Below are 10,353 nucleotides of genomic sequence, written 5' to 3' on the forward strand. Positions count from 1 at the left end.
GATGTTTACTTGGGCACAAAACAACTCTGAATGCATGCATAGATTTTTATAGTATACATTTTCACAAACTTTTGGAGACCTTAGTATGCATGGATTTCAACATGTTTTATCCATCCATGTAAACTGGTCTTAAGATTCCATTTTCCACGAATTTTTTTGAAATGCCTTCACATGCGTGCACATGTTTCTACATGTATGTATTTTTATGGTGTCAAGTACCTAACATTTTGGATTTACTAAATAGGTAGCATTTTGGATTCTTTTCACTGATGGAAAAAATTAGAGAGCTTAAATGATCTGACCTTCCTACAATGGTGGCCACTGTGGTACAGCACGTTAAGCTGCTGTGTGTCATGTAGGAATATCTGGCTCATGATTCTGCCCTCACTTCTGTTCTGGTTCCCTCCCTGGGAGGCAGCACGTGATGACAATGTCCCAGTCACCCGAGCAGAAAGCCCAGACTGAGTTTCAGCTCCTGGCTTGCACTTGGCGAGCCATGTCCGTTGTGGGCGTTTGGGGAAGTGAATCAGGAGATGTATGATGGTGTCTTGGACTGTCTGTCTCTCAATCTCTGCTTATCAAATAAATAAAAGTAAATAAGACTTAAGGAAAAATCACAAAACACTAAAAATTGATGTGCTTATGATCACACATTAAGGGATTTATGCTGTATAACATCAAAATGACACCTCTTCAAGCAATACCCTGTGGTGCTTCCTTTCCAGGAAGTTCTCTGAATGTTTACCTTGAATTTCCTCTCTTCTCCTGTTCATCAGAGGAAATACTAACTAAGCTTCTCCAACTGTGATTTGTGCCTGCAGACCTGTTTAGGTACTTGGACGGACAAGCAATGCGAGTCAGTTTGCAACAGAAGGTCTAAGTAAACGTTCAAGTCAATTACTCTTAGTTTTACTACTGAATTGCACAAAACAAGTGGTTTGGAAGTGAGAAAAAAATCTCAAACTTTAAGATACAGGATCAATACCCCCAAACTCAGCATATAAGGAGAGTGTATGCCAGTGTGAATACTCAGCCTTCAGGAATACCTTGGCTCGCCGCACCTCGGATAGTCTCAAGAAGGAGAGTCATCCTTTTTAATAGGCTTTCCCTTTCTGAGACATCCTGATAAAGACCTTGAGAACTGTCAAAAGGAATGTGTACAAGGCAGGCCTTTATAAACACTGCTCTTCGTTCAAAGAACATTCATGTACTCTCTAATAAGACAGACATCCTAAAACGGCCTAGTTTATCCTCCCCTAATCTATTCTTCATGTCATGAATTAATCTCTTCATAATCGATGTCCTTGCATTTGAGGAAGAACATTATAACTGTTTACTGCTTTGTAATCCTCTCAGAGCAATCTGAAATCACAAACTACTAGCCAGATTAATCAAAATGCTTGCAATTTAATGGTGCCCAAAAGACTAAAAGTCATTGCCTAATTCAAATCTATTTTAACAGCCTCTCCGTTTGCCATTTTAATACATCAACATGAGGGGAGATTTAATGCCAGAGGTGACTAGAAGGTCATAAAATTTATCCTGAAACCCAAGAGTACTGTAGCATGATTACTTTGAATTTTCACCACCTTTCTATTTCAGCATGATAGGGAAAAAAAAATCTATTATGCTAAAAACACACACACACACATAAACGAATCATCAAAGTCTTAATTTTGGACCTCTAAATGGACTTACAGTGATGGTCTGATAACCACATTGCTATTAGAAATCCATATCTATAAATTCATTTGGGAAAAATATAATCTACCTTTCATTACATTCTCAAAGGAGGCATCTTTGTGTTCCACAAATGACAACTGTCATAGTTGTAAAATAAGTTGCCGCCATAAAGATTGAATGAAACATTGTAATGGTGAAATGGTTCTTAAAAATCATCTCATAAAAATTAACCTTTTTCTTGAGTTTACAAATGGGGATGCTGCGGCACGGCAAGGAAAAAGTGACTTGCTCCTAGTGCCAGGTAGAATCAAGAATGGGTCACAGCCCTCATTCTGGAACGTTCTGGTTGTGCCTAGGGTTGGGTAAGACAATTACAATAAAGGAATTACATGAGAAGTGGGAAAGAGTTTATTTGCTCAGGGGTGTCAAAGAGGTGGCCCTTGAATCAGTCTCAAGTGACAAATTTTTAAGAGATGTTGTAAAGACTGAGGTAGAAGTAAAGGGGCTATACATGATATCTGGCCTTAAAATCAATAATGATAAATCCTGGAACCGCAGAAATCACACCTGACCAGTAGTGTGTGTTTGTGCCCGCACACAGGCACATGTTCTGTAAGAGAAACAGGATGAAATGAGGGCATAAGAATGGGTAGTGACCTGACTGTGAAGACATTAGGGACAGAATTTAAACTTGATGCACAACACGACGAAGGAAAGCATCCACCACACACCCTTATTTTCCCTATCAAATTTCCAAAAGCTCTTTAAGTGCCCATACGTTCTCAGCATTGGCAAACCTTCACAGACACTACCCATCAGACTGTCAGTTGGCACAGCCTCTCCAGGGAGCGATTTGGGAATCAGTATCCAAATGCTTCCAAGAGGGCAAAGCTTCTGATTGACCAATTTTGCCTCTAAGAATTTATTCCAGGGCAAAATAATGAATGTTCACAGGTTTCTCTCTAAGATACTGTATTGCATTGCTCGTCCTAGTAATAAATCATTAGAAATCATCTATAGTACCCACAAATAATGAGCCAGTTAAACAATATGATATCCCCTCACCATAGGAAAAGTATATGATCTCAACTAGTTGAACAATAAACAGTATAGAAACATGACCATGATAAACTGTGAAGGTCTTAAAATTGCTTTGATTACTTTTTTTGATTTTTTTTCTCAAATAAGAAATCACAGACTTTGGACTTGCATGTGTGTCTTATCTATATAGAAATCCCATGAAATAAAGACAATTAAAGAGTAGCACCTTGACTACTGTAATTATGGTAAAAAAAAAATATATATATATATATATGTGCAAAAATGCAGAGAGAGGCTGAAAGCACATTCACCAGAAAGCTAACAATAGTTATCCTCAGTGGTGGTATTAACATTTAAAAATGTTTACAGTCTGTTTTCTTACATTTTCTAGGTTTTGGAAAACAATAGATGATGTACTTAAAAGCAAAATCCTAGGAGAGATTTTATTTTGCTCTGCTTTGTTTTCAATAAAGGTAAACCCTGAAGATGATTTGTTGGGGACAATTTCTGACCTCAGCAGTTCTTCCTCTAGTGTCATACAGCTCAAAAGATCACAGGCAATGCCTTTGCTCAGGGAAGTCCCTCCTAGTCTATTTTGAAGAATTGTTTCATCTGGAATAATTTATTTGGTGGGCTGTCCCAATCAATTATGTACCTTTCTTCCTCTAATTAGGATCCCTATACACCAGATCTTTGAATGTGAGTATTCCGAAGACTCACCAATCACATGAATAATTGAAACCAGTCTGTAGGGTGGGCTTAGAAAGCTGGAAGCCACCAGTTGGGATACCCACATCCTACACTCAAGTACCTGGGTCTTAGCCCCAGCTCTGTCCCTATGGCACACCCTGAGAGGCAGCAGACAAGGGCTGAAGCAGTTGAGTCCCAGCCGCCCACATGGCAGATCCAGACTGATTTTCTGGCTTTCGTTTTCATCCTGGCCAAGTCTTGGATGTTGATGGACATTTCCAGGCATCTGAAGATTGAAACAGCAATCTGTCCCTCTAGCAAATAAATACCATTTAAAAAAAGTAAACACAAAATCCTAGGAAAGTTACATCCCATCACTGACCAACCACCACCATGTGGTTGAATGGTTAGTGGCCCTTCTATTGGAGAGAAAAATAAGGCTTGGACCTAATGTGTCCTGCTTCCCTTCCAACCTGAGATCTCTCTGCACAGGGACCTGATGATGGAATACCCAACCACAAATTCCCATGCTGCCATACCAACAGAAGAATTTCTGAGAAAATCAGGCCTCTGCTAAGGATCCTCAAAGTATGTATATGAGGGAAGATGGTCATGTGGAAAAATTCCAGATGCCATCCAATGAACACCAATCTCACCGGCATAATTTAGTCATTGGGACCGAAGAATGCTGACCAACTGTGGGATTCCCAGCCCTCACTGTGAAAGCCTGGGGATCATTCATTTGCAGTAGAACTGATAAAGCGAATTGTGGTACCTGCCCCGATCAGAGAGAGCCAGAAGGTCTGCTGAAACCTAGCGAAGTTGATTCTCATTCTTAGTCCCAGATCAAAAGATGTGTTCAGTTTCTAAGCACCACGCTGTCTATGCTAATGACAGTTGCCTTTTTGGTATGGATTTGATACTTCAATAGAGGGTTGAAAATTACAAAAAAGCAAAACTGGTACATCCTAAGCTGGATCAGGGCCAAACTTGCTTAAAAACCTGTAGGGTGATTTATATGATCTACAGTTTTCTTGAGGTTGAGCCAGAGGGGGAAAGAAGAGGAGAAAAACGGAAGTGACTGACACACTTCAAAACATATTGGTGTAGTCTCACACGGCCAGGGGCTGCCCAGGCAGGGCCCAGCCCAGAGTGGGGTGGTGTTTAACCTCAGTCACCTGCTCCCCACCTTCCCCTGGAGATGCCCCCCGCTGAGCACCTCACTTTGCCAACTATAAACGCAAGATGTTTGATTTCATACATAATGACCTTTGTCCTCCCCGGAGTTACATGTTTTAGGAAAGATATGATTAAAAGGAAGGGGAAGTGCTAAAACAGTACAGCCATGACTGATGGAGTCATTTTTCTTACTTGAAAGCAAAGCCAAGCATTTGTAGGTCTCTCTCGGGTCACCTAGAAACAGGATGTCAGCTGAGAGAGGAAAGGGTCCATTTCGCACAAGGCAGCCCGGGTGTGAACAGATCATGTGGCCACTTCATGGCAAGGTCTTGCTTTAGCTGGGCCAAGGGTCAAAACTGATAAAGGGAGAAGCCCCACCCAGCCTCCCACCCCATCCCAGGGTCCCCAACGTGGGGCATGCTGAAAGTTCATTCCTCCTCAGGTCCCTTCCAGACTGCGGCGCTGACAGGTGAGATCAAGTGTCACAGTCTGTCATTTCTCCAGACCAGTAAGCTTGTCTTCCCAACCTTCCCACTGATTCATCTATGCTAGAACTTCTGCTCCTCTGTTTTTATAGACAAATCTGAGCGGTCTCATACCAGACAGCCCAGAACAAAGAAACTATTTTGAAAAAAATGCTGGGTATTTAGCTGGATGCAGCTATTGTCAGTGTTTACACCACCAACGTTCCCACAGCTGTGCTCTGTGAAATAGCTATTCCCAGGAAATTCTGGAACAAAAGGATGAGTGACTAAATACACTTGAGGAATGCTGTTTGTTGATATGTTTTCTTAGAACTTCTGGAGCCTTTGTAAACATTCAAGAGGAAATGAGGACTTGTTTCCTATTCGCAAAGAATATGCAATAATTCCTCAGTCAACTTAGTTCAGGAAACCTAGTGAGTTCATTCATAATTCAGTCCATGTTCCAGGCAGAGAGCAGAAGTACCTCTCTTTGTTTTCCTTTCTGAAAATGTATTTATTTATTTGAAAGTCAGAATTAGAAAGAGGGCTCTTCACTCCCTAGACAACTACAATGGCTAGGACTAGGCCAGATGGAAGCTGCGAGTCAGGAGCTTCTTCCAGGTCTCCCTGGTCTCACATGGGCGGTAGGGGCCCAAACACATGGGCCTTCTTCCACTGCTTTTCCCAGGCGATTAGCATGCAGATGGAGTGGAAGCGGAGCAACAGGGACACCAACGAGTACCCATATGGAAAGCTAGTATGGCAGGCACCTGCATTACCACAGTGCCAGCCCCGTTCAGAAGTATCTTTCTCAAGATCCTTCTCCCAGAAGGATCTTGTTTTTTTCCTAGTTGCAGGAGAAGATGCTACCTAAACAAATAGTATAGTTTCAGTGTGTGATAAGAAATGTAGAGGAAATAGCCAGGGCCAGCTCAAAAACCTCTCTCCATAGGTGAGCTGAAACTTAAGGGTAAAATTTGAGTCAGCCCCAGGAGTAGCTAATGAGAAAACATTCCAGACCGACAAAGAATCTGGCAGTGACCCAAACTAGGAAAGATCTTCTCTCCAGCATAAGGTCAGGTCTGCCCAGGCTGGTGGTACTGCAGGGTGATGAGAGATGGTGATCCTGGCAGGACATGAGGTTGGGGAAGATGTAGGTATTGAATCACCATCAGGAACTTGGGTCTTAGTCTAAGCACTGAGAGAAAGCTCTAGGAAGCATTAAGCAGTTAGGTGTAGGTGAGAAAGATGAAGAGAAGCAAGTAGGACAGATGTCTGTTGGAGGCAGAGCCTATGGGCAGTCCATTATGAGTTCCTAAAATACAGTATCTGTGCCCTACTGGTATTGTCTCATTGTGCTCATGAGCCTGTGTCTCGTAACAGTCACAAGGTCCCACTCTCGGGGCTATTACCAGAAAGCAAAGACTATTCTCTAGGTATCAGAAGGCTTTGGTCACAAGTCTAGGCTCACACTAAGCCTCTTGGTGAGTGGACAAAAGTGATCTCACCAATGTGAGCCCTAGTTATACCCTCTGCAAAATGAAACCAAAGAACTAAGGGATCTACTTCCAGCATCTGAGACCCAGCATCCTGAGAGTCTATCCCGCTTGTGGCAACATGACACGGTAAACATGGAAAGGAGCTAGGGTTTTACCCCCACATCTTGTGAATGAAAGCAAGAGGAAACATAAAAGGTCAAAGGTTAGGTATGTTCATCTTCACGCAGCTACTGAAACCAATAGCAATACACTGGGTGTCTGAAAACAATAGATTTTTTTTTCTCTCCACATGTTGGATGCCAGAAGCCTGAAATCAAAGTGTCAGTTGGACTGTTCTCCCTCCAGAGGTTTTATGCAAAAGTCTGTTCCTTGCCATGTCCAGCTCAGCTGACTCGAGAAATTCCTTGGCTGGTGTCCACATCATTTCAATGTTTTTTTTTCATTATTTTGATCTTAACCACCATGATTATATTACATCCTCCCTTCTCTCCCAAAACTTATTCTGCATCTGTTTTATCAACATACTTATTTAGAGCTATCTGAATAATCCAGGATAAACTCCTAGTGTGAGGATTTAATGTACCTCGCCACATGAAGTACCTGGGAATCTGGAAAAAGATCTTTGAGGGAAGCAATATTTAGCCCGTCATGGATTTCAATTACCGTCCGTCCTCAAATATGCCTTCCAATGTTCTCAGAAATACATTTTCCTTCTCCCTGAGGTCCAGATTCCACCTGACTCACACAGTGAAGGATTTTGCACTGAGTAGGTAATCCTTCAAGGAGGGCTGATTCTAGCAAAGCTTCCTGAAGTCCTTTAGTGGTAGACAATTCTTCCATTGTGTTAAGACTCAAAGCCTAGGACATCATCTGGACACCAGTTGATTTGAAAAGCAACAAATGAACTGATTCAAGACTGGAGTTGTGGTATAATGCAATAAGCCACTCACTGCCTGTGGCACGGGTGTCCCATATGGGTGCTGTCCCCCTCAGCTCCACTTTTGGTCCAACTCCATGCTAATGTGTCTGGGAAAGCAGCAAAGATGGCCCAAGTGCTTGGGTTTCTGTACCACATGAGATCAAGTTGAAGCTCTTACCCTGGCTTTGCCCTAGCTCAGCCCTAGCTGTTGCAGCCATCTGAGGAGTAAACCAACAGAGAAAAGACCCCTTTCTGTCTCTCCTACTCTCTATCTTGCAAATAAATAAATGAATTTAAAAAAAAAAAGAATCAGGAAGACAGGGACCAATCAGGGTTCCAGTCCTGCTCTACATCAGCCCATTGCTATGATCTTGACTTGTCAGATCCCCACAGCTGTCCACACAGTGAGGTCTTCCAAAAGGATTTGTACTACTTGATTTTCACAGAAAGAATTCGAAATTGAGTATGTTCTTCTTTCTCAAGATCCACTGAGATACGTATTTCCTCTAAGTTGTAAAGAAAGGTATGCTATTTGGTGCTGCCCTACTGCAATTTGGGGGGAGGTATTTGCCCTAAAAAGAAAAAAAAGGATTAAAGTGAGATAAAAATCTTCATTTTCCAGTCGCAGTGGCCCAGATCTGGCCACTTGAGGCTTTTACAATAAGGAGAGTCAAATTGCAAAGATCTCTGTCTCTACTGTAAGCTCAATTGCTGTTTTGGAAAGAAGGTAGCAGATCTTTTAGCAAAGACACTCTCAGGCCTAGTAATACACTGTCCCCTGGAAGCCTGGTTTCTTCTCACACCCTCATCCTCTCCAGCCCTGTTACTCCCACACAAGATACTATTAGAAAATTATTTTCTCATAGATGGTTTCAAAAGCTGAGCTATTAATTAGATTTTAATAAGGAATCAGAAGAGGCACGGTCAGAGTTTCCATTCATTGTACTCTTACTTAACGCTTAAAGGAAATATATGGACTTGTATGCCACAGAAAAAGGAAAAAAAAAAAATCATCTGAGCACCTGCTATATACCAGGCCTTTCTGGTTACCTTCTCATCAAACGAATCCCATGAAATAGTTAAAATTATTCCTTTTAAAGAATCTGGCCACAACAGCCAAAAGATAAAAAATTCTGTCTACTGACATAGAAGGGAAAACAAAATGGTAACATGCATACCATTAGACAAATATTTTATAAATAATTATGATATAATAAATATTATTTAGCCACAAATAAGGAATAAAGATCTGTTACATATTGTAACATGAATGGGTCTGAAGACACGGTGCTGAGTGAAGTAGACAGATACTATATGATTCAGCTTATATTAAGCATCTAGATTAGGCAAACACATAGAGACAGAAAATAGAACAGTCATTATTAGGGGATGGAGAGAAGGGAAATGGAAAAGTAGTATTGAATGGCTACAGTTGCTGTTAGGGGACAATGGACCAGTTCTGGAAATAGACAATGGTAATGGCTTTACAGCACTGTAAATACACTTACACCATGGCACAGCCCACATCAGTATGGTTACAGAGTTAGACTGGCATTACATGTTACACTACATTACAATAAAGGCATCTGGAAACCAAGCACTTGCTTATCCAAAGCCACATCATCTTTATGAGGGCAAGTTAGGGCTTGAGCCCATCAATCACACATACGATAAATTACCAAAGGGGGAATCTATACTGATCTCCAGACAGGAGAAAAATGGATTTCTGGAACTGCAGTTCTTTCTCAGATAATGTCTGGGCATGTAGGAAGATGTTAACACATCACTCATTGAACATTAGCCAACCACATCCTCGCTAAGTGCCTTGTGTAGCTGCTTCCGTCGCTGCTGTCATATCCCCCTGGTTCCACCTCTGTTTGAACTTTGAGCATAATTTAAAAACAAAAAGAAAAACAAATAGGGCTTTCAAAGCTGACTGACAGAGGTAGTGATGGGAGCGAATACACTGATTCACTTTGGTTAATGCCACAAGAGTAGGAAATGCACTACATAAACCTTAAACTACCTACAGGTTAGCAAAAGTCAGATCGATAAAAGGAAGTTTGCAACTCTGCTTATATCTGTCCATGTCCAAAATCCTATGACCTATATGTAGTGTTTTCAAGTCAAGGTCAAAGTTTCTAAGTGGTTAGAGTTGACACAGATATTACTCCTTTAACTGGATGGTGGGAAACAAACTCTGCCTTGGATTTCCAGAAGTGGCCTCCAGGCCTGTGGTTACCCTTTATTTCAGGCAAATTGCAGTGCAGACGCCCTGGCTAGAACTGGGCAATAGAGAGAAGGGAGATCAAGCCAGAGGTGGCACTTCACAAGGCCTGCCTTAGGCATGGTTTCCCAGCATTTTCTTCTCAGGAAACAGGTATTTAGCAAAACCAATTTCACATTGTGGTTGATTTGTCACCACCTTTATTTATCAGAGAAAGTTAACTAAAATACAAAATACCTCTGACTTCTTTGGAAGGGATTTAAGATGGTCAGTGTTGTTTGTTGTCATTTTTAATTTTAAGGTATATATATATTTTATATATATGTATGTATAAATGCACACACACGTACAAGATCCAAAGGACCTCTAGAGTACCACCGCTACACAGAACAGCAGCTGTGGAAAATGTGGACCCAGGCCCTTGCTAAACTCGGAAAGGGATGTGGAGAAGTCCCCCCTGTTCCCACTTGCTAATGCGAGCCTTGCCCAGAGGCTGACAACCCCCTACCCCCACCCCGTGCAGATCCTCCACCCAGGACATCCTGCACCGGCGTTTCTAAATCTGGACTAGAGGCAACACAGCACAAGTTCCACATTCCATTCCTTATGTAAGAAAGTCCCAGGAAAGTTCCCTTCTTGGCAAAGGGAAAA

The sequence above is a fragment of the Ochotona curzoniae genome, unplaced genomic scaffold (assembly GCF_017591425.1).
Source record: "Ochotona curzoniae isolate NIBS_2020 unplaced genomic scaffold, NIBS_Ocur_1.0 scaffold_2453, whole genome shotgun sequence".
Lineage (NCBI taxonomy): Eukaryota > Metazoa > Chordata > Mammalia > Lagomorpha > Ochotonidae > Ochotona > Ochotona curzoniae.